Source organism: Antechinus flavipes, chromosome 1, assembly GCF_016432865.1.
Source record: "Antechinus flavipes isolate AdamAnt ecotype Samford, QLD, Australia chromosome 1, AdamAnt_v2, whole genome shotgun sequence".
NCBI lineage: Eukaryota > Metazoa > Chordata > Mammalia > Dasyuromorphia > Dasyuridae > Antechinus > Antechinus flavipes.
The window spans coordinates 428095943-428116466 of NC_067398.1; the positions used below are offsets into that span (position 1 = coordinate 428095943).

General features: G+C 33.3%; 1 protein-coding gene across 4 annotated transcripts in view; it reads right to left on the reverse strand.

The window, feature by feature from the left end:
- The window catches only part of RNF152 (ring finger protein 152), a 101105-nt gene that overhangs the window by 40590 nt on the left and 39991 nt on the right, over nt 1-20524 (reverse strand). The window contains exon 1 of one of the 4 annotated variants that reach the window (XM_051969899.1): nt 20197-20410. The exons of 2 other annotated variants lie outside the window; for them this stretch is intronic. The gene's annotated coding sequence lies outside the window, so the exon portion shown is untranslated. Of the gene's footprint in view, nt 1-5109; nt 8075-20196; nt 20411-20524 lie in introns of those variants that run through there. One more of the 4 variants, XM_051969900.1, reaches the window with a different exon arrangement.

Here is a 20524-nt window from a genome sequence, read left to right on the forward strand (position 1 = left end):
CATCTGTAAAATGGGGAAATTGTATCAACCTCCAGGGAAAGAACTGATGAACTGCAATTCAGCCTGAAGCACATTTTTTTCCATTTGTTTTATTTTTCTTGCCTTTTTTTTTATATCATGGCTAATGTGGAAACATGTTTTGCTTTACTTCATATGCATAACTGAGATCATACTATTTGCCTTCTTAGTGGGTGGGGGACAGGTTGAAGAAAAAGAATTTGGAACTCAAAATTTTTAAATTAAATATTTCAACAAGATATACTTACATTTTAGCTATTAACATTATTTAATTGAAATCATATTTTATTATGAACTGTTTGCTGTTTGGTTAAAAAGTAAACTGCTATAATTGAAATCTATAAACTATCATTGAGAAAGGATACTAAACACCTAAAAAGCTGAAAAAAGGGGAGGGGAAGAACATGGAGAATCTATACAATGGGAGCTATATCCTGCATTTACTGTAACAACTCAGTGCTAATATATTAAAATGATCCATTCATGTCAGAGCTCAACATGGAATAAAGAGATTTTTGCTACATGTAGGCAGATCTTTTTTTTTTTTTTGGTTACCACATAGCAATGCAGTTCTAAACTAGACATCTGCCACTGTGATCATCTGTGAATTCTGCTTTTGATAGCCCCTTCATTTCCTTTTACTTCTAAATCTATGGCTTCTTTAAAAGTTCCAAGTTGTTTCAGAAGTCCTATTTTCTCCATCTATCCTCACCCTACAAATCAGTCCGAGTAGCACAGAGATTTTCATTATCCCTATAGGGAAAGTTGTCAATTGGGGAAGAGATTGCTCCAATGAAGATTCCAAGAAAAAGGTCTCAGGAAAGGATACATGGGGAAAAGATACAATAAATAATTACTTTCTTTGAAGATTTTTAAATTGGATGCTCATAAATTAAGAACTATGCACATTTTGTCTTCTCTTCCCATTAGATCATAATCTCCTTATTTGTGAAAATCACTTCTTTTCCTTTATGAATCTTAATGATTATAGACATGATAGACTCTTATTTTTATCAGATTAAGGAACAATAATTTGGGGATGGGAGAAAATGATTCTATGACTATGTTTTTGTCTCATATCACTTCAGTTTTTTCTTCAAAGTAGGGGAAGTCAGTAACAAATGTGACATTGACTATTCAGTCATGGTCCTATGTTTACTAGTAGTTGTTCCAAATGATCATATTCTATAGATATATCATGATGAAAGCTTTTTATTCCTGGTCCAAGTAAATATAACTCTGCAAAGAAAATATATCCAGTTTGACTTTCTCCACCATTAGAAGGATTAAATTAGATCTCTGTTACATCCTTTTAAAATACAGTCATTATGAATCCAAGTAGCTGATTTGCTGTTTGCTGGAATGTTGTTGATTTTAAATCACATGTGAATGGTAGCATCCATTCTATGTTAAGTCATACAGCCAAGCAAATGTAATTTATTTCACCACAAGTTAATCAAGCTCACACTAGTACTGTTTACCCTGTGATTCCAGAGATTACATTATTCCTACTGATCATTTGCTATGAATGAGCCATTGTTCTATTTTCTTGCTGACACAATGAAAGCCAGAACAATTCCATACTGTAAACATTTCCTGAAAGATACCTTGTCACTCATTTTTCTAATTCTTGATAGTTTTATTAACGATCAACTACACAGCACATGAAAATTAGGATGCATTTCTTCTTCTTGTTTTTCTCCCAAATGGCTAGATTTTTTTTCTTTTGGATACAAATTGTTAACTCTTTGATCCAGCCCTAACAATTCCTACCAAGAAGGCTTTACCTTCTTGGATACTTGTTACTATGAAAATTAAAGCAGAATTGAGAGACAGCTAATTTCTTTTTAATCAAAGATGTCAAAGAAATAAATATTTGAATACTTAGTCTTATAAGCTTTACTAATCCTCAAAGATGAGAAAAAAAATGGATGTGGTTGATCCCTACCTCTCATATACCCTATATTGGAAATTTAAAATCTGCTAAAATGGCTGGTATATTCAGTGCTATAGCAATTAGATCTCTTATTTAAAGCTTTCTTTTCACATTTTAACAATAAATATCTATAATACCTGGATAGCAAGAAAGCATTAAAAAAACTACCATGGACACAAATGAAACTTAGCCACATATACTATAGCTCAAAATAAAATTCAGTATATCAATTTCCTTTATAAAACTCAAAACTATAATAAAATTTATTAGCAATATCAATACAGGACACAGAAGTAGAGAAAAGATACTGAAAAGGTCATTATTCCCCATAGCAAAATAAACACTTCTTTACAAGAATGAGAAGCTTAATATACCTATGGCAGTTCTGTGAGAAACATGTTCAGTATTACAAGGACCCAAAGGAGTATTTTTGATAGACAAGGTAAACTTTTCACTATATCAGAAATATGACGGTGCCCGCACCAGATTTTTCACTCTAATTTTTAACATGTATTGCAACTCTGTGTTTCTGAAGAATAAAAATAACATACTTGTATGCCTATACATAAAATTTATGTCCAGAATGAGACTAATAAGATACTTTACCAATAAATTTAGCAGATAATAAGCAGAAAGCAATTTAACTATAATTTAAGAACCAGAGAAAACTTTAGATTTTTCGCACTGGCCTTACAAAAAATCATTCACTTACTTGTACAAGGTAATAAAAAATGTATATTGTGGGAATAGAAGAAATATTTTATTTTTTCAATCCCTGTAATATTCCAGATAATTAGGTGAATGGAAAGGAATAGCAGGGTAAAAATGTTGGTTACTTAGGATAAGCATATTGTGTTTTTTTTCCCCTGTGTGCATTGGATTCTCTTAAGAAAGAAAAAAGGGTTAAAAATAACTTAATACACTTGAGGGGGAAAAAATAACCAAAATTCTTTAGGGCACTGAAGAAAAAAAGATGTAAAATCTTGCCAAACAATTAGCATAGTTCAAGAGTTAGGAATTCTTTTCACTTCCTAAACATTATTATAAAAGAAGTCATCAATTCAGACCCATGATGTGTGCCAAGTATGTGCATTTATATTCTACAGAAATATTTGTCATCTTTATAATTAGTCAAACCTTGAAATTTAGTTATAAATTATTTTTTCCTCAGAAGCAGAATATAAAGAACTTTGTCTATTTCATTTTTTGTGCAATAGAAATTAAAGGGGTCTTTTCTTTTTTTGGTTCAGGATTAATTTATACATAGACAGACAATTTTGGGGGGGATGCACGGATCCAGAACCAATATTTCTCTACCAACACTTCATCAAATTGAGGCTATAGATTACTACCCTCTACTGCACACAATCTCCCCATTCACCAACAAACATACTTCCCAGTGGCAGATTCAATCAAGCTGGAAATTCTTCCAATTAAAATCTTGTTTTCAATCACAGTTTCTGTTTGATAAATTTAATAGCAAATACATTTAGAAAACATTCAATCACCACACAATTTATAATTCTTAAGCCAGACACTGCAATGTGTTATGTTATGTTCTCCATTCACCTCCCTTTCTCTCTTCCTTCCTCTATATTTTTCTTCTGCCCATCCTTTTCTCATTTCTACCCATTCCGCTATCTATCCTTACAAAGAAAAAACATCCTTCTGAACTGCTCTGGTTATCATAAATTAAAATTTTAATTTTAAACAACTTGTGAGACTGAGGATGATAGCAGTTGAAGTTTGAAAGAACCTTAGAGAACATCTGGTCCATGCCTCTACACACAAACACACACACACACACACACACACACACACACACACACACATCAATTACATGTTAAATGTACTGGATTTAACTTCTACCTTAACATATTTAATATATTTTGGACTACCTTCCATCTAGGGGAGGGGTTGGGGGGAAAGAAGGGGAAAAGTTGAACAGAAGGTTTTGCAAGGATCAATGTTGAAAAATTACCCATGCATGTGTATATAAATAAAAAATATATAATTACATACTAAAACAATTTTAACATTTGGTTTTTAAATTTTGAGTTCCAAGTTCTATCCCTACTTCCTTCTCTTCCTCTCTTCATTTGGTAAAAGAGAATGTTAATAAAAGAAAGAGTGAAAATATCATGTTTCAATCTATATTCAAACAATATAAATTCCTTCTCTGGAAATAGATAGCATGCTTGATCATTAGTCCTTTGGGATTGAATTGGATCATTGTACTGCTCAGAATAGCTAAGCCATTCACAGTTTTTCATCAAACAATATTGTTATTAATGTCTATAAAATTCTCTAGTTCTGTCCACTTACTTCACTTTGTATCAGTTCATATAAGTGTTTCCAGGTTTTTCTGAAATCTTTTTGCTTGTCATTTCTTATAACACAATAATATCCCATTACATTCATCTATCATAGCTTGTTTAGCCATTTCTCAATTGATGATAGACACTTTTGTTTCTTGAGTTGGAGAAATTCACCCAATGTCACTTAGTAAGAGACTCAGAATTCAAACTTTGGCTGTCTGATTCAAATTCACATTCTTTCCATTAAAACATAAATTGATTAAGATAGTTGCACTGTGATCATAGATTTAAAACTTATATGTCATACATTCCTATTCCTTCATTTTATATATCAAAAAACTGAGACCCATTAGCCCATTTGGGATGGCGGTTATTGCCCATTTAAGAATGTTTACACTGAAGGTAATCAGTGTTCTGTTCTTTACCACTTAGTTATTCAAAATTTGGAAATACAATGTAACTATTTCTAGAACCTTATTAGTACAGAAATCCTAAAACTTTAGGCTTTAGAGCTAGAAGAGATCTTAAAAATCATTGCCTCCAACTGAGATGAAAGAAGTAGTGGTTCTAATCTCTTCAGATTTTTAAGTTCTATCTTTTCCAAATACAACTATAATCTACTTGAGGATAGAAAAGTATAAATAGAACTCTATTTCTTTTGGTATCCTTCAAAACACAGAGCATAGACAAGTAGGCATATAGGAGAGGCTCAAAAATTTCAAGATCATGTGAGAAAAATGTTATAATTAGAATTATGAGGATCTTTTTTTTTTTTTTTGGTTCTCACATTTCTTATAATGCTTTCTTTTATTTGATGAAAAAGTCTTCATTTTTTACCTTTCTTTGAAATTCTGGAATCAGAGTGAATCTCTCTTGAATCACTACCTCGTGCAGTCTTGTTTTCCCTACAGTGAGAAGACAATGGAACAGATAAAAGGATGCGATCTATGAATCTGTGGAATAAGAAAGAGCTTGACTTGTTCCTGTCTTTCTACTGTGCTGTTATGAGAACCTGTACAGCAAAGGGGCCAAAGAGCTCCCAGTTAAAATGTAAAACTTTTAGTTATAGGCACTCAAAAATTATTTATAGCAGCCCTTTTTTGTGGTGGCAAAAAATTAGAAAACGAAATGGTGTCCATCGATTGAGGAATGGCTGACCAAGTTTTGGTATTTTATTGTGATAGAATATTTTTGCGCTATAAGAGGTAATGAGCAGGATGCTTTCACAAAAGCCTGAAAAGATTAACATGAACTGGATGCTAAGTGAAGTAAATAGAAGCAGGAGAACAGTGTATACAACACTGTAAAACATTGTATAGTATTGAACAGTAATAATGTATGATGATGAACTATGAATGATTTAGCCATTCTTGGTAATACAAAGATAACAAGACAATTCTGAAGGACTTATGATGAAAAAGGCTCTCTACTTCCAGAGAAAGATCTGATACTGTCAGAAGGCACATCAAAGCATACAATTTTTTATTTCATTCTGTCTGTGTATGTGTCTATGTGCCCACATGTTTTGACTTGTGTTTTCTTTTACAGCATGACTAATGCGGAAATATGTTTTATATGACTACACATGTATAATCTATATCAAATTGCTATGAGAAGAGGGAGAGAAATTAGAATTCAAATTTTTAAAATAAATGTTAAAATTATTTTTACATGTAATTGGAAAAAAATAAAAATTAAAAAGAAACAGATACTTAAGAGAAAGGCATGGATAAGAGAGTAAGGAAAATGAGATATGACCTACCAACTCCCTAGAAGGGAGGTAAAAATTATAAAACTGATAATTTCCAAACTTTACTACAGAAAGCAACTGTGACACAGTAAAAATAGACTTAGGAGAAGGGATACTAAGAGTACCAACCCAGACCAAGCTTAAACTACTTTTGTAAAAGTATACAAGTTGCTTTCCCTCTCGAGGCTTTTATTTTGTTATAAAATATAATCAATATAAATGTAATAAGTATAAAATGAGGGATTGGAACTTATTAGCAACTAATCTCTAAAGTCCCTTTTCTGTCCCAAGAATCTGCAAATCTAAACATGCCAGCTCAAATCCATGATCAATTTGCACTAAGCCTGGCTTTCTGGGGTGGACTCTGAAATGCTCAATGTAACTTTATGACTGAGAAAAAGCAAATTAATGGTAATTAAACTATAATTAAATTCAGGGATGATAAAACATTGAGTCCATTATTCTGAGCATAGCCAAAATTCCCACAACTGTACTTAAGTGCATTAAGCATGCCAGGAAAGTTTTGAATCAATGGAAGTTCCAGACATTGAGAATTCTATATAAAGATTCACTGTCCATATTACTGATACAAAATTCAAAATATTTCTGCATAAAAATGCAAACACTAACCCCAAATAATAGCACACAATACAAATTCAAAGGAAGAAAACAGCAAAACTTATTTCAGATAAAGCCACAGAAGCCTGCTCTGGGGAGGATTTCTCTGGGTTTTATTCCCAATATGTCAACTTAGCTAAAGAAGAAAAAATATGAAAAAGGACTAGCATGTACTTTAAACAATAAACTATACCAGTATCAAAACTAATTTTACTATTAGTGATGTAATTGAAATGATTGTAACTAATTGAACCATCTATAAGGAAAATCTTATATCAACACTTTGTCTTGTTGTGAAGGTAACCATGGTATGCTAGCAGAGACAGTACAGAATATGCTCCTTATAAAACTTATAAAAAGGGTCTGTCTTAAGAAGACTGACCTAGCTAAGCTTGGGGAATGGTGTCATAGGATCATAGTTTTAAATTTGAAAGAGCCCTCAGAGATCATCTTATCCAAATCCTTTATTTTGCAAATAAGGAAACTAAGGCCCAGATAGATTAAATGATTACCCAGGTCTTACATTTAGAGCTGGAAGGACAGATGAGTGCAGGACCTCATTTTACAGATGAGAAAATTAGGCTCATTAAGGTTAACTAACTTGAGTGTTGGAGGGGATGTGGGAAAACTAGGACACAAATGCTTTGCTGGAGAAACTAAGAACTGATCCAACCATTCTGGAGAGCAGTTTGGAACTATGCCCAACGGGCAATCAAACTGTGCATACCCTTTGATCCAGCAATATACCACTACTCAGTCTTTTCCTAAAGAGATAATAAAAAAGGGAAAAGGACCCATAATGTACAAAAATATTTTTATAGTGGCAAAGAATTGGAAATTGAGGGGATGCCCTTCAATTAGCCAAAGTTGTAATATGATTATGATGGTACACTACTGTACTGTAAGAAATAATGAGCAGGCATATTTCAAAAAAAAACCTGAAAAGACATATATGAACTGATGCTGAGTGAAGTGGGCAGAACCAGGAGAATATTGTACACAGTAACAACAATTTGCAATGATCAATTTTGACAGTAATGATAAAAGGCAATTGTAAAAGACCCCTAATGGAAAATTCTATCTATATCTAGAAAAAAAAACAAAACTAAAGGGTCTGAATGCAGATAGAAGCATATTATTTTCACTTTTTTGTTGGTTTTTCTTCTTGTAATTTTTCCCCTTTATATTGATTCTTTTTTCACAACATGGTTATTATGGAAATATGTTTAATAGGATTGTACATATATAGCCTATATCTAATTGCTTTCCATCTTGGAGACAAGGGAGGTAAAGAAAGGAGAGAAGGGAAAAAATGGAACTCAAAATCTTATAATAGTGCATGTTGAAAACAATCTTTATACATAATTCCAAAAAAAATACTATTTTTGAAAAGGTTAACTGACTTGTTCAGTCATAGAACTAGTGAATATCTGAGGAAAGATTTGAGCCAAGTTCTTCTGACTCCAAGTTCAGTATGCTATCAACTACACAAAGTAAATGTCTAAAAGACAAAATTTGAATTCAGTTTCTATAACTCCAAATCCAGATTTGTAACATTTTGTTAAATGGCTGGTCACAAGGTAATTTTTTTTCAAACTCAGTGAAAGAAAAGGGAAACCTCCTAACCATTCACGAAACAAATTTTCTGAACATTATTAACCACACTACACAGATTTAAACCCTTCCATGTCCTATTATATCAAATAGAAACAACACTTTTTTTTACATACACAATTCAAAGAATTTTTAACAGAAAACATTTCTTACAATCCCCAAAAAAGTTTATGTAGGAAAAGTGATACAAAAACCAAAACAAGGAAATATTTTCACTGTATTAGATGCGAAATAATTTCAATAATTAGATATGAAATAATTTCAAATTTTATAATACAAACCACAAACTCTGGCTACCAATTATGTCTATACCATCTCATTGAAAGATCAGAAAAGGATAATAATGCTACCACAGAACCATCATTGGCTTAACATAGTAATAATAATGTTACTGTCTAGCAATTACAGACCTTTAGTCTCACTCTTTGGGTCTCTATGTGCCACTATGGAGATAAAATTAGAACTGTGGCATAATAAACCAATTATAATGCCCTCTCTTTGAACAAAGAATTTCATACTTTACTCTACTATAATAAAATTGATCATTTTTCTCATATTTCTTGAAAATGACAAAAAAAAATAGGAAAATCACCATTATGAACATTTCCTACCACAACTGTTGTTCTCTTTCCAAACCAAATACTTATAAAAATGAATTGGATTATCCCACTAACTTCCATTATAAATTCAAACTTGTGTTCCCACAGGAAAAAAAAAAAAGCAGGCCAACTCTGACACATGGCTGGAATATATCAGCATTATCTTAAGGTCTCTACTGGGACTTATAATTCCCAAACAATTCAACTTTCCTTTGTATCATTTTCTTCATTCTAGATGAATTGACTAGGTACCACAAAAGCAGAGATAAGTTTTCCCCCCATGTCTACGGATCTCTATCCATTCTTACATGTTCCAAAATGTAGGTGACCTTCTCTTCTTTTTTATCATACTTCAAATATCTAATGGACAAGTTGCACTTCATCAGTAAAAGCTGATATATTCCATAATGAAAATTTTTATACTCTGGTTTTACATGACATAAAACAAATTAAAATTACTTGTCCGCTCTTCCTTTCCTAAAATCCCACAGTTCATACAGAATGAAGCTTACTTGTACTAAATTACATAGTTTATTATTTCCTCCATTTTAAATGAACATACTTTTCACTAAAGATTAATTATAAAAAATAATTAAAGCTTGGTTTATGTGGCATAAGACAAATTAAAATTACTTGTCTGTTCTTCACTTCTTCAAATCCCACAGTTCATACAGAATGAAGCTTACTTGTACTAAATGACATAGTTTATTATTTGCTCCATTTTAAGTGAACATATTTTTCATTAAAGATTAATTATAAAAAATAATAAAAGCTTCAACCAAGCTTTAAAGTTCCTTATGGAATTACCACTTTCTAGTACAAGGCCAGACCATGAATGGGAATGAAATGATCAGAAAAAGACAATTATAGCTGATTTTATGTAGCCCTTTAAAGTTTGCCAAACATTTACATAGTCTCATTTGGGTTTTACAACAATGTAATTATTAATCAGAGTTATTATTATTCTTTCTTTACAAATGAGTAAACCAAGATTTCAAGTCCTTAAGTTTGTAGTCAATTACTCAACAGTATATACAAGTGATTAGATTTGAACTCAAGACTTCCTGAATCCAAATAATACTTTCTATCCTATGTAACTAATACTGATCATATTATGACTTCCATAATATGTGAGGCTTGATTTCTTTTTTAGCAAAATATATAACAATTCTTACAAATTATTTTTTATTTTTAAAAAGCTAGGGAAAATGAATGGGGATAGTCTAATATGGATGAAAATAGTTAACTATAACATATATTTTATAAATCTATGAGACTTCTCAGGATAGTAATTCATGCAGGATATAAAACAGGCCTATATTATATCTTGTATTAGTCATTTACTACATGCAATTTTATTTGAGAGTAAAAGGGGAAAAAACTAACAAAACAACCAAATCTCCTTCTGGGCTTTCTCTAAAAAATATTCTCTATTCTAAATAAACATTAAAATTCACTTTAAAATTCAAACAAATGAGTTATAAATTCCATAACTGATTGCTAATCATCACACAACTTAATTAATATTTCTCAATACAGAGAAAAAACTTGAGTAACTGAATGACAGATCCTGGATAGCTGATAGCAGCCAAAACATCCTGAGTCTTGGCTAGCTGACAGGAAATTTGTACTGAGGGGATCTTATAAAAAATGTGCTTCATTTTGATCACTTTCTAGGAAAAAGACACAAAATCAAATCAGAATACATTCTTCTCCCTGATCATTACCCTAAAATATGTACATGAATAGAAATAATCTTCTGGGACACACAGAATACTTATCTTATGCTAGGAGCTATGGTAAGATTAATACAAATTCAGATATTGCATGAGATTCATGGGTATCTTATCCAATATCAAACAGATAATATGAGTCATTTTTACTGATACTAAACTAATGTTATTTAGCAACAAGTTATAAATTTTTTCAACTTGGCAAAATCCATTCCTAATGATCACCATTTCTTGGGTCCATATGCTACATATAGATATTTGTTGACAAATATCTCAACACTAAATGGACTTTGTAGACTAAAATTCTCAGTCACCTATAGCTGATTGTTTCAAACTAACAGCTTGCGAAACCTTTGCACATATTATATATAATCTAGCACCATTTTTAGGAAAGGGAGATAAAGAGAAGAGCATACTATTGACAGATGGGAAATGAGAGAAGTCACTTTATTTTCTGAAGTTTTCTTTCAATTAAATCTAATTTTAATTCTACAAACTGCTAAGAATGGTGGTGGGGTGAGTTGAAGAAATGAACTAAACAATAAACAATAAGCATTTTACGTGTGTTACGTGGAAACACTAGTGCTAGGCACTTAGGAATACAACAAAAATTTAAATATTCCTGACTCCAAGCAGCTTATATTCTATTAAAGGAGACAACATACACACATAACTACATAAAAAAACAAATGTAAGGTAATTTAGGAGCAATAGGGAATTCCCTCCATTAGCATATGGAGGGAATTGAAAAAGAACTTTTCAGTTGAGCTTTGAAGGAAACTAAGCTTTGACATAGAAATGAGTTTAATAAGATTAAATTAAATTTAAATAAGCGTAAATTTTATATTTGGGTACAGAAAAATCAATTGGCATGAATAGACAGCAGTTCTGAAAAGAATCTAGGGAAGACAAACTTAATGAGTCACAAATTTGATATGGGAACCAAAAAAGCTGATGCAATATTGGGGTGCAATAGGAAGAGTATTTCTTCTAGGAAGAGGGAAATGATAATCCCATCATCCTTGTCAGATCTCATTTGGAGTACTCTGTTTACTTCTGGGCACCTGGTCACTACAGTTAAATAAAACAATGAGAAGATTAAGAAGTCCAGACGAGAGCAAAAAGTAATTTTTTCAACTTTTCATCCCTCCTCAACCTCTCAAAGCTTCTTCTCTGATAACTCTAATGAGAACCTTGTTTTATATTTCACTGAAAAAATTGAGGCCATTAGCTAAGATCCCCTGCTCCTACCTTTCTCCTAATGTCACATCATACTAATGCCTTCTGCCACCATCTCCTTCTTCACTCCTTTGACCAGAAGAGGAATCTGTCTCTAACTAAGGCAAATGCTTTTACCTGAACAAGTAATCCCATTATATCTTGTCTTTTCCAGAAGACTATTACCTCTACCAGCCCCACTTCTCACTATTTTCAATTTCTCCCTCTCTACTGGGGACCTCCCTCCTGCCAGAAAACATACTTGTATGTCCACTGTTCTCAAAAAATTCTTACTTCATCTCTCCATCTCTAATAGCTATTTTACCAAAATCTCCCCTTTGCCATTCCCCAATAGATAAATGGTCAAAGAATATGAACAGACAATTTTCAGATGAAGAAATTAAAATAATTTCTAGTTACATGAAAAAATGTTCTAAGTCACTATTGATTAGAAAAATGCAAATTAAAACAACTCTGAAGTATTACTTGACATCTCTCAGATTGGCTAAGATGACATGAAAAGATAATGATGAATGTTGAAGGGGATGTGGAAACACTAGGACACATACTTTGTTGGTGTAGTTGTGAGCTGATCCAACCATTCTGGAGAGCAACTTGGAACTTTGCTCAAAGGGCTATCAAGCTGTGCATACCATTTGATCCAGCAGTGTCACTATTGGTCTGTGTCCGAAAAAGATCATAAAAAAAGGAAAGGACCTACATGTGCAAAAATGTTTCTAGCAGTCCTTCTGGTAGTGTCAAGAAATTGGAAACAAAGTAGATGCCCATCAGTTGGGAAATGAGCTGAATAAGTTATGGTATATGATATAATGGAATATTTTTGTTCTATACATAATAATGAGCAGGCTGATTTCAGAAAAACTTGGAAAGACTTAACATGAAATGATGCAAAGTGAAATGAATAGAACCAAGAGAATATTATACACAGCAACAACAAGATTATATGATTAACAGCCATGATGGACATGGTTCTTTTCAACAATGAAGTGATTCAAAGCAATTCCAATATATTTGTGATGGAGTCATCCATATCCAGAGGGAGAACGACGGAGACCAAATATGGATCAAAGCACAGTATTTTCATGTTGTTGTTTTCCCTTTTGATCTGATTTTTCTCGCACAACATGACAAATATGGAAATATGTGTGGAGAAATTACATGTTTAACCTCTCCTGAATTGCTTGCTGTCCTTTCCTCTCCTTCTACTATTACTCTGAATTCTGGCTTCCAACTTCCTTCAACTGGAATTCCTCTCTACAGAGTCACCAATGATTTCTTGGATTTCTGCATCTAATGGCTTTTTCAGTCCTTTTTTTTTTTTTTTTTTTTTTGAACTCTGTGTGTAGCAACTGATACTCTCGATCACTCTCTTCTCTCTAGGATTACTAACCCTAAGCTACTGTGGTTCTCCTATCTATCTGATCACTCCTTAATCATCTTTCTTAGATCTTCATCCAACTGATGCCTGCTCCCAATAGATATCCCCTAGGACCCCTTTTTTGGGCCTTCTTTTTTTTCTCTATATATTATTTCACTTAGTGATCTCCTCAACTCCCATGGATTCAATTAACATCCTTATGCTGATGAGTTTCAGATCTATTTGTCTGATCTTAATCTTTCTCCTAGTGTCTAAAATAACATCTTCAACTTTCTCTTGACCATCTTGAATTAGATGACCTATAGATATTTTAAACTCAACAAGTCCAAACCGAAATCATTATCTTCTCCCTTGAACCTTACAGCTTAAAAAATCTCATTCTTTCTAAATTTCCATAGTCCTGTCAAGAATACAATCATCTTCCCAGGCACCTAAACTCATAATCTAGGCATTAACTTTGACTCCTCCCTCTCTCACTTCCTCTTAAAAGTTTACAATTACAAAGTAGTTTTCCTATAGTTATTCTATGAAGCAAGCTATGCAAGAAATTATTATCTCCATTTTATAGGTGTGGAAAATAAGCTTCAGGGAACTTAATTGCCTTTATAAAGTCTTGTATCAGAGACAGAACTTGAACTCAGTTCTCAACTTCTGTTTCAATGACCCTCCAAATCCATAATTGTAATTTCCTCTGAAACTACTAGCACCCCGATCCAGGCCTTTATCATCTCATACCTGGACCACTGCAGTAGCCTTCTGGTTCCTCTCCCTTCCCTCTCTCCCCCACTTCAGTCCAATCTCCATTCAGCTGCCAAATTAATGTCACACACAACCCTCCACAATAAAATGCAATAGTTCCCTATTTATCACCCAGGGTGATATATAAAATCACCTGCTATTTGACATTTAAAGCACTTTGTAATCTAGGCTCCTCCTACCTTGACAGTTGTATATTTTATAAACTGCTGGATTCTCTGTAACACAGTGTCAATGACCTCCTGTGCATTTCCACTGACTGTTCACTATGTCTGGAACTCTCTCCATTCTCCAACCTTTTCTGGCTTCCTTCAAATCCCAGATAAAATCTCACCTGGTAGAAGAAGTCTTTCTTGATTCCTTTTAATACTAACACCTTTCTCCTATTACTTCTAACTCATCCTGTGTGTAGCTTCACTGTACATAGGTGTTTTGCATCATAGTTCTCTCATTAGAATGTGGGCTCATTGAGAACAGAGACTATCCTTTGCCTTTCTTTGTATTCCAAGAGCCTGGGATGTAGATAGCATTTAACAAATGATTACTGACTGACTGACTAAAGGTCCTTGACTTCATAACATGTGAGGAATGGTTAAAGGAAACTGGCCTGTTTAGCCTAAAGAAGATAAAACTGGGGAGGAAGGCAGACATAAAAATTGTATCCAGGTACTGGAAGGACTATCATAGGGAAGAAGGATTAGACTTGTTTCATTTAGTCCCGGAAATCAGAACCAGTAGTAATGAATGGAAATTACAAAAAAGCAAATTTTGGCTTCATATCAGGAAAAATTTCCTAACAATGAGAGCTGTCCAGAAGTAGCTGTGATATTCCCCAAGAGACATCAGTTTCTTCTTCCTTAGAGGCCTTTGAGCAAAGCTGCACACTCACTCATTGGGCCATGTTACTTTAGGAATTCTTTCATGTATGGATTAGACTAGACAAGGTCGATTCCAATTGTCAAAATGTTTAATTCTGTGATTCTTCATTTTAAGAGGCAGAGGTAAAAAGGGAGTTCATCTCAAGAGTAGAAGACAAGAGAGAAACTACAAAAAGAGAGATGAAAGTCTTTTTAAAAGCAGCAAAATAACCAGTTTGGATCAATTATAAAATACCAAACAAGAAATGAAATACAATAAAGCTAGATAAGTATATTCAAGTTAAATGAGATTGACATAGTTAGACTTGTTTTAGAAGTATCACTTTGGCAGCTGAGTGGGAAAAAAGGATTAGAATAAAGAAGAGATTTTTACAGTGAGGCTAAGTAGGAAGTAGGAAGGTATAACAAGAACTCGGGCCAGAATTAAGGGCCTTACTTCTAGTTGTGGTTACATGTGTAAGCGAAGCGGGGACTTAAGTAGAAAAGAAGGTAAGGATACAAGATTTGTTGAAGGGACCGATTCAATAATACTTGGCAGTCTTGCCAATAAAAACTATATTGGTTCCAAGATTCCACTGCCTCTCAAAAGATACAGTAATAGGATCTGCAGTGGAACAGCTTATTAAAGTAAGTTTTATACACATAACTCAGATATCTATCTATCCATCCATTTATCCATCTAATATTTATGAGTCATTGGGATAGAGATGACAATTAAACTCATGGACACTCAAAGAGAATAGGAAGAATAAGGAAAAGTACCTAAACAAAATCTTGGAGTACAACTACAGACAGAAGGTCAGATATGAATGATATAAAATAGGAAGAAGCAATCAGACAAGAAAACCAATAGAAAAAAATTTTTTCTCTCTTTCTCTGTCACACACACACACACACACACACACACACACACGAGAGACAGAGAGAAGAGACAGTGCTTCGGAGAACAGGGTAGTCTATATTGTAGGGAGATCATATAGGGATGGTCAAAAAAGAAAGAGATGGAAAAAAAAAGACTGAATTTGGTCACTGGGATTATCTTTAGCGAAAGCATTTTCAGTTGAGTGATGAGGTTAAATTGCCAGATTGCTAGGGATTTAGAAGAGAGTGCTAGGATAGAAAGTAAATAGCTTTTGTATGAGTTTTTTGGGATTTTTTTGGTTTTTTTTAAGAGACATGATATAGGATGATAGCTCAAGAGGATTATGAGGATCACTAAGGATAGTGGAGATCTGGGTATATTTATGGGCAGTAGGGAATTAGCCAATAGATATAAATGAAAAATCAGAGAAAAAAAAAAGAATGATTGTGGGAGTAATCTGGTGGGACTGACTGATAGAGGGAATAGGATCAAAGAATCAAATGGAAGGGTTAAACTTGGTTAGAAGAAGGGTTCCCTCTTCATCAAATAATAAAGGAGGAAAGAAGAGCAGGGAAAGAGTTTGAGGGAATAATGTCAAGGCATCTTGAAATGGATAGTACAGAAAAAAAGGGAAGTGTGGAATGAATGGCTGCTGTTCTCTCAATAAAGAAGCAAGATCTTTTAATGAGAATGAGGGTAAATAGCTTGAGAGATTTGAGGAGAAAAAGAAAAGTACAGAACAGATGTATGGTGCTAAAGTAAAGAAGCAACCAAAGAAGAGTGAGGAGGAAAAGCAATGCCATGCAGCAATGAGAGCTCATTTCAAATTAGTTTTAAATTTTGTAGTAGACTGAGTCAGTTATTTTATGTAGGTCCAACAACACATGAATAGAAAAAAGAGGAAAATGATAAAAGCAAGGTTGGAGCTTCATTATATAACACAAAATAAAACAAAACAAAAGAATGGATGGAATTTAAGAAAAGATATCAGTGTAACATTGAAGTTGATTAACTATAGAGTCAAGATTGGGAATGAATATAAATGAAGTTGGAGCAGAAGAGATGACCAGGGAAAACCATGGAATGGAGAGACTAGAGGTCAAGTTGAGGATGAAGAATAGGTTTAAAAGAATGAAGCATTGGGAGTGATGAAATGATAGGATAAAGGAAATTTAATGTTCTTGTTTATGACAGCAATAGATGGTGATAGAAAAATGAAAAGTATGATCATCTCTATATGTAGCTGAGGAGGAGTGAAGGAATAAGTTCTGGGAGTGGAAGAAAATGCAAAAGTTGGAGATCATAGTATTTGAGTGTATGTTGAAATCTTCTAGCATTAAGAGCAGAGAAAGAAAACAATTAGTTAAGTGCCTACTATAGTGCTAGATACAAATAGCTCACATTTATATAACACCTTAAAGTTTATAATTACAAAGTCGTTTTCCTATAGCTATTCTATGAGGCAAGCTATGCAAGAAATTATTATCCCCATTTTATAGGTGTGGAAAATAAGCTTCAGAGAAGTTAATTGCCTTTAGTCTTGTGTCAGAGACAGAATTTGAACTCAATTCTCAACTCCTGTTTCAATGATCCTCCAAAATCCATAATAAAGGATTATTGCTTTTTGCTTACTCCTTCAAGGAGCTTATAAGACATGTTATAAATATTAAATGTGATAAGGCAAAGAAGGGATCTACACAAAATGTTTCAAGAAAATTTTGAGCATGAATCCTATACTAGTTTCCACAAAACAAAAATCATCAGAGGATAAATTCTTTCAGGTTTTGTAAATCTTATGCAAAACTTGATAACAAGAACAAGAATTACACAGTATGAAAAGGGATATATATGAATTGCAATCAGCACTACTACAACGACTATTCACTTCAATGAGATGGCAAATACTTTGAAAAGAGGAAATAAATTGTTATAAATTGTTGATTGCTGATTGAAAGTATACCCTTGCACTATTCTTCCTGTACCTATAGGGATGGCCCTGGGTTCTTACTACAGATAACCCTGAATAGGGCAAGTGTTATCTATAGAAGAAGCTGAAAACTTCTTTTTTTTTTATTCTTTAAATAACTTTTTATTGATAGAACCTATGCCATTTTTTACAACATTATCCCTTGCACTCACTTCTGTTCCGATTTTTCCCCTCCCTCCTTCCACCCCCTCCCCCAGATGGCAAGCAGTCCTTTACATGTTGAATAGGTTACAGTATATTCTAGATACAATATATGTGTGCAGAACCGAACAGCTTTCTTGTTGCACAGGGAGAATTGGGTTCAAAAGGTATAAATAACCTGGGAAGAAAAACAAAAATGCAAACAGTTTACATTCATTTCCCAGTGTTCTTTCTTTGGGTGTAGCTGCTTCTGTCCATCTTTGATCAATTAAAGCTCTCTTTGTTGAAGAAATCCACTTCCATCAGAATATATCCTCAAATAGTATCATTGTTGAGGTATATAATGATCTCCTGGTTCTGCTCATTTCACTTAGCATCAGTTCACGTAAGTCTCGCCAGTCCTCTCTGTATTCATTCTGCTGGTCATTCCTTACAGAACAATAATATTCCATAACATTCATATACCACAATTTACTCAACCATTCTCCAATTGATGGACATCCATTCATTTTCCAGCTTCTAGCCACTACAAACAGGGCTGCCACAAACATTTTGGCACATACAGGTCCCTTTCCCTTCTTTAGTATCTCTTTGGGGTATAAGCCCAGTAGAAACACTGCTGGATCAAAGGGTATGCACAGTTTGATAGCTTTTTGAGCAGAGTTCCAAATTGCTCCAGAATGGCTGGATGTGTTCACATTTCCACCAACAATGTATCAGTGTCCCTGTTTTCCCACATCCCCTCCAACATTCCACATTATCTTTCCCTGTCATTCTAGCCAATCCTGTCAGGTGTGTAGTGGTATCTCAGAGTTGTCTTAATTTGCATTTCTCTGATTAATAATGATTTGGAGCATATTTTCATATGTCTATAAATAGTTTCAATTTCTTCATCTGAGAATTGCCTGTTCATATCCTTTGACCATTTATCAATTGGAGAAAGAAAATTTCAATAATTTGCCCAATGTAACATGATTAGTAGTATTAAAGGGACCATCAAAAATAAATTTAAGCAGCCTTGGTAAAGGAATGGAATATGGTTTCTAGCTAGGAGGATTCTTTTTGTATTATGAAACCAGCACAAAGCAATCCCAGAATCAAATCTATGAAACCTTTGAATTTTTACCAACTCTACTGAAATACAGTCTTTATGAAAGATAATCTGAAACAGAGATGGGGAGGGAGTCCCAAATAAAGAAGGTAACAATGAATAACAGCTTTCCAGAGGCTTCTTAAGGTTTGGTAGTACTTGTTTCAAAGCATTAATTTAAAATTTTTATTTTTCCACCAAAATGAAAGATAGGAATAGAATTATTGTGAGTAGAGAGTATTCTTGAATTCTCAAAGTGCTACTCTGTATTGAAGTATTTCAGCCTATCTGTTTTTACTTATACATTACTTTTAATAATCTTTTGTACAATGAAAAGTTAAAACTGCTAATTGAAAATGTTTTAATATCATCACCACATACCATTTTATTAGCTAGTAATACCCAAGAATGCTAGCTAACTAAATTCATTTTTTTACTAGATATATTTTATAACTCATCCTCCAACTTAATAACTACATGTACAAATGTCTGAAGACATGAGAAAGAGTTAAGACCTAATTTCCAGATAACTCTCTTAAGAAAAATGTGGCTCTTAGAATTCCTCAAAAAGAACTGATTTATAATCTTATCTTGCAGATACTTAAATACCTTTGAGATTACCAACACGTTAGAGCACATTTTCCAAATTAATAACTTGAGTGCTCACCAGAAAGCTAAATTACAGGTGCTGATAACCATGAAAAGCTTCTCAGCTAACTAAATATTATTTAATTAAAATGGCTCTGAATTTTCAGACACAATCTATTGTTCTCATAATTGAGAAAATTTTATTTACAATTTTACTGAGCTTCCTAAGAGCTGATATATCTTAACTAAACAACCTTTTTTTGAAAAAGAAAATCTACTCTAAATAAACTAAGATAGAGAAATATTTTAGAAAGGGTTTCATTCCTTGCTCATGATGTAGCCTGGGATACTATGATAATTCAATTCAATTCCAATCTTCATTTCTTTAACCATAATCAATGGTAAACTCCCAGTTCTATTACCTGATAATTATACAAACCAGGCAATGTCCCTGATCACACATTGTGGCATCCAATTGTTACACGGCCTACGATCTCACATTTGACAAATGAGTAACAAGCCCCAAATACAGGAAAATAAAGCAAGCTCAAACTTAAAAGTGAAGAACTCATACTTGCCAAGAAATTCACAAACACCAATATATTCTCAAAGGAAGATTCAGTAAATGATATTCATAGTCCACTTAGGGTCATATATTCTCAATTTCATTTGAGCCATTTTACTTACTCACATGATCTCATGGTTAGAGTGAAGAATGTGGATGGTGGTAGCTAAGGATCCTCTGACTTATAGCATGGCTAGTTAGAACTATCTCAAGGTCATAAAGGGTGATACCATGGACAAGTTAGGGGAGAATGGAATAGTTTACCTCTCAGACCTATGGATAAGGGAAGAATTTCATAACCAATAGAGAGACAGAGAACATTATTAGACGTAAAGTGGATAATACTGATACATTTTAATTAAAAAGGTTTCACATGAAAAAAAATACAGTCAAATTTAGAAGGAAAGCAGAAAGTGTGTGTGGGGAGGGTTTTTACAGCAAATCTCTCTGATGA